Source organism: Lissotriton helveticus, chromosome 3_1 (genome assembly GCF_964261635.1).
Source record: "Lissotriton helveticus chromosome 3_1, aLisHel1.1, whole genome shotgun sequence".
Classification (NCBI taxonomy): domain Eukaryota; kingdom Metazoa; phylum Chordata; class Amphibia; order Caudata; family Salamandridae; genus Lissotriton; species Lissotriton helveticus.
This window is the reverse complement of record NC_136061.1, coordinates 202,770,992-202,779,206: the sequence shown is the minus strand read 5'-3', so window position 1 is coordinate 202,779,206 and position 8,215 is coordinate 202,770,992.

The window sequence follows — 8,215 nt, the reverse complement described above, 5'->3', positions numbered from 1 at the left end:
CCTTGTCCTAGATGTGGTTCTTGCGGACCGTGGTGGAGCATGCCGCATTATTGGGTCCAGCTGCTGTACATACATACCGGACAACTCACCCTCAGTGTACAAAGCCATCGAACATCTTCACAGACTCTCTTCAGAAGTCCACCAGGATCAGGAAGAATGGTCGCTTGGTGGTTGGTTCTGGAACACCGTTAAGAACTGGGGCTGGAGACTGTTCACCATTATCCTGATTCCTGTAGTTGTAATATGCGGTCTATGCTTAGGAATTCAATGTCTGCCACCTCTGTGTTCACTATGTACAAATTGTATTTGCCCTAAGACTGTGGACTTTGGAAACGAACGCATGGGAGCATTATATGATGCCGAGGTTAGGAATTTGATGAAGATTGACATTGAGTAGGCAAGTTGGCTAGATATGTTGAAAAGGGAGGACTGTTAAAAGTTAGGCTGCAAACGTCAACATTATCGGCGCCATCTTGCTCTTCTTGAACCCATTCGTGCACGTAAGCGGCAGCCATTTTGAGCACCATGGCCTCCCTGCCCCTCGCTGATAGCCAGCGCGTCTCTCTCTCTCCCTCAACCTCGCCGGCACCCCCCCGCTCTCACATGCCTTGAGTCGTAAACCCCTCTTCAGCGCAGCTCTGTCCCGGAATCCCATCCTGTTCCCAGCGCGACACCTCCCTTCACTCCTTTCATGGTCCCAGGCCCTTTGATACAAACCCCCTTTCCTGCGCGCCCGTTTGTCTTCCTCGTTCCCAGGCCGCCACCTGGCCCTGCGGATACTGTTTATTGCCCCCCCCCCGTACAGTAGGAAGCTTCCCCCATTAAAGGGCCCTCGAATTGATCAAAGCCCCCACCCTATGATATCCGATCAACCCCACACATTCCGTGAATCGGCGGAATGTCCAGCTGCGCGATAATCATCACCTATTGTGACCGGGGTGGGGACTTCAACTGTAAATGTGTGTGGGAACGGGCCTGAAGGGGAGATTCCGAGGATGTCCTTTCATACTTCAAAGCATTACAAGAATGTGTTGCCTGCAATAAAGATCATAAAACTGTGTATAAGAGGCCAGGCCTCAGAGATGCGGTTAGAGCACCTCGTGACGATACTTGCTGTCCGAACTGATGTGTTCTCCTCCGGAGAGAATAAACCCTTGTTTCCTGCCTTCCAGTCTCCAGCGCCTGCCTCTTCATTGGTTAATATCTTGTGGGTTTAAGAGGCGACACCGCCGGGCAATACTTAAGGATCTTTTATACTGATTGGTAGCCTGACCTTTTTACAGAGCTACACACTTTAGATGCAGGCCAGACTTCAAGCTCCGCACAAGGCAACCCGGTATACAGGTACAGATTTTAGTTCCACACCCATGCCGCGCTACCAGTTGGATTGCAGCAGACTATGTGGGCACTTGAGAGGGCACCGAGCTTCAGGTGTTAGAGGTAGATGGTGTGGGTCCCTCTTAGGAGATCTTTGATAGCCCTGAGACCTCTGAGAGAACAGGGGGCAAGTTCGACAAGCCATTCGAGAGCACACTTCAGGGTGCCACAAAGCAGCAGGTAGTCGACCCAGGCCGTCCACTATTCAGGAAGGCCACACGGACCCTTTCAATGGGAGTAATCCTCCTTGGGCACAACAGAGTCCTCTAGCAATGTGCACTACGATGTCCAGGTTCTCCGGTCCTACGTCTCTATAAGTGTATCTCACCATGTGCTGCAAGTATGGTACCAATAGTTAAACTGGAGCATACCTTTGAAGATGGGAGCAGTTCATAGGGTCTCCCTTTAAACCACAGATGTCTCCCCTAGGTTTCCATCCTGCCTGCCATTAGGCCTTGGAATGTAGATCTTAATCTTTAGAGGGGCTACGATCTGACTCAGGAGGCCAAGTATCAAAACCTCCCCCTACAATCTCTGCAGCCAGGCCCGCTGATGGCAGAGGTCGGTTGTTACAATCAAATGCCCAGTGTTTTATAGCTGTTGCTGGGAAATGCCAAGATGTGCTCCCCCAACCTCCAGTGTGGACAGGACCGAAGCACCAAAGCACACAAAGAGTTTGAGAACATAGAAATGCCCACTTTCTAGAAGTGGCATTTCTACGTGAATCATGACAAAGCCTTCTTTACCACTGACAAGGAGTTGTCACTGCGAATCCACAGATAGGAAACATCATGAGGCTGCTACACTGCAATCCTCTATTGCAGTCTGGAGTGATTTCAACCAAATCCCCATGTTAGCCTATGGGAAGAGCAAACCTTTTAGGCAGTGTGAAAACACGCATGGATATTCCTCACTACCTGGGCAGGGGACACACACGTGTGCCTGGCCTGCCTTTCACTTTCCACCTGCTTCACCCCTTAAGGTGTACCCTCAGGGTAGTCAGCTGGAAGTAAAAGATCCGCTCAGGAAAGGCTAGTGACTTAAACAGGCCAGTCTGAGTAAAGGCATAATTGGCCACATCAGCCTGCATTGGCAGGCTGGACACGTCTTGAAGAGCACAATCGGTGCAAAACACACACCAGCCTGCAATGGCAGGCTCAACATGTATTTAAGAGCAGCATTGATGCCAAGTACAGACTTGCCTGAAATGGCATGCTCGGCACATATTTAAGAGCACCATCGGTGCAAGGGTCCATACCAGCCTTCAATGGCAGTCTGGACTACGAATTAAAGAGCGCCATTGGTGAAAAATGCACCCTAGCCTGCAAAGACAGGCCGGACACGAATTTAGGAGCTATTTAAAAGCACCATTGGTGCAAAGCGCATACCAGCCTGCAATGGCAGATTGGATACGTCTTTAAGAGCACCATTGGTGTTGATACGTCTTTAAGAACACCATTGGTGCGAGTGCGCACACCAGTCTGCAATAGCTGGCTTCAGACGTGTTTAAGAGCACCCTTGGTGCAAAAGTGCCTACCAGACTGCAATAGCAGCCTAGTCATGTCTTTAAGAGCAACCATGGCGTGAGTGCGCACACCAGTCTGCAATAGCATGCTGGACACAGGTCTTAGGAATCCTATTACCAGGGAGGGTAATTTGAATATGCCTAGCAATGAGAGTAACATGGTAGCCACTTTTCGTGGCAATCCTCAATTGCCGCCCCTTCACCCAGCACACCACCATCTGATGCAGGGCGAAGATAATCCCCCCCAGTGTACTCTTCTACCACCTCGCATGATTTAGGTAGAAACACTTGATTAACTACTCAGGAGAATGGAAGGAGGGCCCTTTGTTCTAGTCATCATAGACCGCACTTGGGGAGACCCGCTAGTGCTCACCAATCTCTGCACCTCCCACAGGCCACTGCCCCCTTTGTGTGGATTTTAGCTAATGTTACAACTTTAAAGGAAGATCAGACGGAAATACCATCCAACTAATGGATAAATCTTTGCACTGGTTGTCTCGTCAAGCCCAGAGCAGGAGAAATTGGGCCGTACCTCTACCCAACCAAATTTACATGGCTAGGAGGGTGGAGTGGCTGGGTCCCACCCACAAATCACTGGAGGGCGATTGTGTGATTGTAAATTTTAATAACCATCACGCCCCATGAGATATCTTGGACCTTCTTTGTAGGGTTCCCCCAAATGACACACAAATCCGAGCACTATCTTATGGTGTTTTTTAGGCTCCCTTTGACACTTATAAAGGAATTTAGACCCCGTTGGGGTGGAGGACAAATACGAATTGCTTCACTAACCCGGATGGGTAACTCAGGGGTAATCCTTGAGAATAGATTTGCACCTCTCAGTGACCTGAACAAGGTGATTGACTAAAACCAACAGTAAATCAGGCCCCAGGTATATCAAAAGCAAACCCGCTGACACCCACCCATCCCCTGGAAGTAATGCTAATAAGAAGGGGTCAAAGAAATATTTAAAATAGCGGCCTGAAACACTGCTGGGATTATGAATAAACTGAAGAATCCCGACTGGTTAAAAGCTTGGGAATCCCAAGACATCACCTGTTTCCAGGAGACATGGGCAACTGAGCCCATTTTTAGGTTTTGCCTGGCGAAAGCTGCGCTCTGCGCAGCTTTTTCGCGCAGGCGAAAACCTAATGAGTATAGTAGGGGAGACAGGAACGGCCCCTGTCTTCCATTGGCTAGCTCCATAAATGGAGGCTAGCCATTGGAAGAGATTGGCCGTCAATCACGTTTTCCAGAGAAAACGCGATTCGGGGGCGTTTCTGGGTCTTTTTTTAAGCCCCGCCCCTTGTTGCCGTGTGTCCCGGGCCGCGCTGTGATTGGCTGCAGGCCCAGGACACCCCAGTGACGTCATTTCCCGGGCCGCGCTGTGATTGGCTGCCTCCCCGGGACACCCCCGTGACGTCAGCCAATCACAGCACGCCGGGACCTGACTTTTTTCCTCTTGTAAAGTATCGTTTGCTACCTCTTGTATTTTGTTTGCTCTTGATACATGCACAATTGTCACTATTGCCTTATGTAACGTAGCGTTTGCTTTTGTAATATGCTGACTTGTACTTTTTCCTCATGTTTCATTACTGTTCCTATTGGGAAGCGCTCTGACACCTTCGAGTAAAGTGCGCGCTATATAAAAACGCGTAAAATAAATGTCCGAGTTTAGTGGGAGGTTTGAAGGTGTAAAGTTCATTAGGGTGCACTGCAGTCACTTATGAGGACGTGTGTTGTTTCCGTGTGGGGTTGGGCTTTGTGTGGTTGTGTTTAGTGCACGACCAGCACGTGCTGTACACATAGCACGTAGTTTGTGTTTTGGGAGGTCCGGCTGTGAATGAGGCGAGGGTGACCCCCGTCTCTCCTTGGGGCATGTGTAGCACGTCCTCCGCACTCTGATTGGCCGTTCCAGGGAGAGCCCCTCCTCTCTGTTTCAGGCTCAGTCCCTCCCTGGAGCCCTCCTGAGTGAGCAGCAAGTGCGCACTCCCTCTCCTTCACTCCCCAGCGTGTCCAGGCGCCCTGCACTCTAGCGCCGAGAAGCTGCTGCCGCCGATCGACCTGCACCTGGGGGTGGCACAAAGGGCACCCCCTTGACCATCCAGCAGAGGGCGCCTTTCACCGCAGAACACTGGTGAGTGACTGAAGGGCTTCAGCTTTTGTCTAGTGCTTTCCGTCGAGCCGTTGGTCTCTAAGCGCTAGTTTACTGGTAGTCAGGTTCGCATCGGCAGGGCGGGACGACGGCCGGTGCCCGAGGGGCCTGTGGCACTGCCCAGCTGGTGGCCGGTGTTCCCGCTGTAGATGATCTGCGCCCATTATTCGCCGGAAGCTGCAGCGGCCTTGGGGGGTGTTTAGGGCCCAGTGTGGCACGGGAGGGGGGCTCCTTTGAGCAGGCGCAGCAATCGTGGGGGGCTCCTATGAGCATGCTCAGCATGCGCGAGGGGTCCTCTAAGCAGGCACAGCACATGGGGCTCCTTCTACCCTGGGGCGCAGGCAGTGCACATAAATTCAGGGCTCACAGCAGAGCTCCGTGGTGAAGGTGGCGTTGTGCAGGGAGGCACATCACGGGGGTGAAAGGGCAGTGTGCAGGGAGGCACATGGGGGGAAGGGGGTGACAGAGCGCTGTGTAGGGAGGGAGATCGCGATCAGTTCAACTAAAGAGAACAAGCATTGGCATCAGGCGCGCAACACCCATTGGACTCAAAGGGTGGTAATTAAGTTTGCCTGGCACGCTTCATACCGTCCTGTGCGTCTGGCCCTTGAGATATACAGAGCCGAGGCTGTACGTGTTGCACTGTAAGACACAGAGCTTTGGAGACCGGGTGATGTAGAACATCTTGGGAAAGCTGAGAACTTCTCTCTATAAGATCCCTATTGAGCCTTTCGAAGATTATCCCTTTGCTTCCGATCAGGCTTGATTTGGCTCTGAAATCCATAATCAGGCTTTCCATACTGAGGCCGATCTTGTACAGGCTTTGAAATTGGGTGACAAAAGAACTTGACCCACATAGAGAACGCCTGCATGATGTTGGTAGAAGACCGCATACAAATTAACCCTTGCCTGAGAATACACTGACAGAACTGGGGTTTGCTAATTTTTGGACTGATACTACACCTCTTACGTCAAGTGCCCATTGCATCTTGAAGGAGAGACTGTAGTTATGCACGATTGCGACACTGCAGTCCTCATCCTCTATGGGTCTACTGATTCTTACCAACCAAATGAGACCATACATTTCAAGAATATTTGGATTTATTGCAACCTTTCTCAGCCAGGACCCTTCATGTGAAGTTTAGGTTGCGAATCTTATCAATAGCATCTTTTATGAATATGTGGTCCCTCTTTGAACAATAACACGAGTGATGTCCAGCGTTCATGCATTATAAGGAAACTGAGGGTCATGTTTTATATTTTTTGCATCCCTATAGGAGATTAAGATCTTCATGTGTGAAGCCGCTCTGTCGGTTACTGGGAATACAGCAATATCACATGGCATTAAAAAATATGTAAATGTGATTCCGTGGAAAGAGTAGCATTCAAGATCAAACAGCAGCAAGCACACTTCTCAAAATCTGAAAAACCTTATTGTAAAGAGATTGTAATTTCCTACCACTTTGGAGATTACTTTCAGTAGGCATTAGCAGATGAAGACCTGCACTCTAAAAACAAAAGTCACCATGTGATGATAGGGTGGAACCTTGGAGGGGGCGTGGCCTAAGTATCTAAGAGTCACTTTTTCCCTTTTCAGCCACCCTCATCAGACTCCTTCCTGGGGGGGGGGGGGGGGAGAGAGCTAGCTGGGGCTGGTACAGATATCCTGGGATGTTTTCACACCTCCTAATGAACATCGGCCGCTCAAAGCCCCGAAAGACGCACTGGAAATCCACTCTTTGCCGTAGTTTCCTGCTCGCTTTCCCTGTCACTGAGTGATATCTGCTCTTTGCCGGGTGACCGCGTGAAGAGAGCTGATATATGTTGCACAAAATGGCACAGTGTGATTTGACACTTAGAGATGGTATTTCTTTTGTAATAAAGTTATGTGTTGTTGAACTGAGGTGGGGTGTCTGTTCCACATGTGGGTCTAGGGTGGATTCCTACAGAGAAGGTGGTGAAGGAGGTTTCCATAGTATGGTTCAACTATTGTGTGTTATTGAGTAAATCTGCACAGCTTGTTTTTTGTCATTTGATTGGAATGTCACACAAATCAGGATTATTGGGTGTTGTGTGTCTCTTATAGTTTGTATTTAACGAATGCGTAAGCTTTTCAAGTAATTGTCACTTGCAGGAGACTAGTATGAGCAGAAAAAGTTGGAGGTTGCTGTGGGCTCCATTAGCAGCCTTCACACTGAAGTATAACCATTATAGACGACACACTGCTCAGGCATCTTGAGTACTTTTTAGGTTTCGACCTGGCGAGGGCACTGGTGCCCCGCCCAGGCCGAAATCGTTTGTCAACAGTATGGATGTTCGTTCCGCCTCTGTTTCCCATTGGCTAGCTCCATAAATGGATGCTAGCCATTGGCAAACAGAGGCGTCCGTCATCCTGCGAGGCGACTCGTGGGCGTTTCTGGAGAGTTTTTCTCATCCGGCCCCTTTTGTCTCGTCAGTGCGGCGGTGGGCGGGGTTTATTTTTTTTGCTGGTCGAGGTTTGTTTTGGCCATTCCGCGGCCGACCGCCGCCGGAGGAAGTCCAGGTGAGGGCTTGTTTTTCCTTGCCTTCCCACTGTCCGTTCCCGCCCCCCCCCCCACGCCAGGCTTGCCCCGTCCGAAGAGAGGAGAGCGGAAGCCAGGGCTACAGCGGCCGAGGGGCTCCCTCGGCCTAATTGGCAGCTGTTTCTAGTTTTTGGTATTCAGCATGATGTGCATTACCCCCTTGTGGTGTGCCCAGCAGCCAGATAAAAAGCACATGGTGACCATTATTGTGTGTTTGAGTCACGTAAGTAGATTCTTGCCTCAACAAACTATAATTAGTACTCCTGTCCTGTCAGAACCCGGAATGTTGTCTAGATTACATTTCTGGTTGTGTCTCTGCCTTTGACTCAGTACCGCACTCTACTCACTTTCGACTAGGTTCATACTACACAAGTATGTACAAATATACATTGTGGAGCAATTAAATCCCATGTGTGTCCATCCCCCAAACTTCGCTAAACCGATGTAACTTTTTAAGGAGTCTCTTTTTAGAGCTGGCTTGACAGCACAGCTGTCTCATACCTCATGTAATTAACATAAAAGAGTTACAAGAAACACTACTGAGAGAGGAGCTTTGGCCCTGCCTAAATGTTGGTTATCTTCAATACAGGATATGAC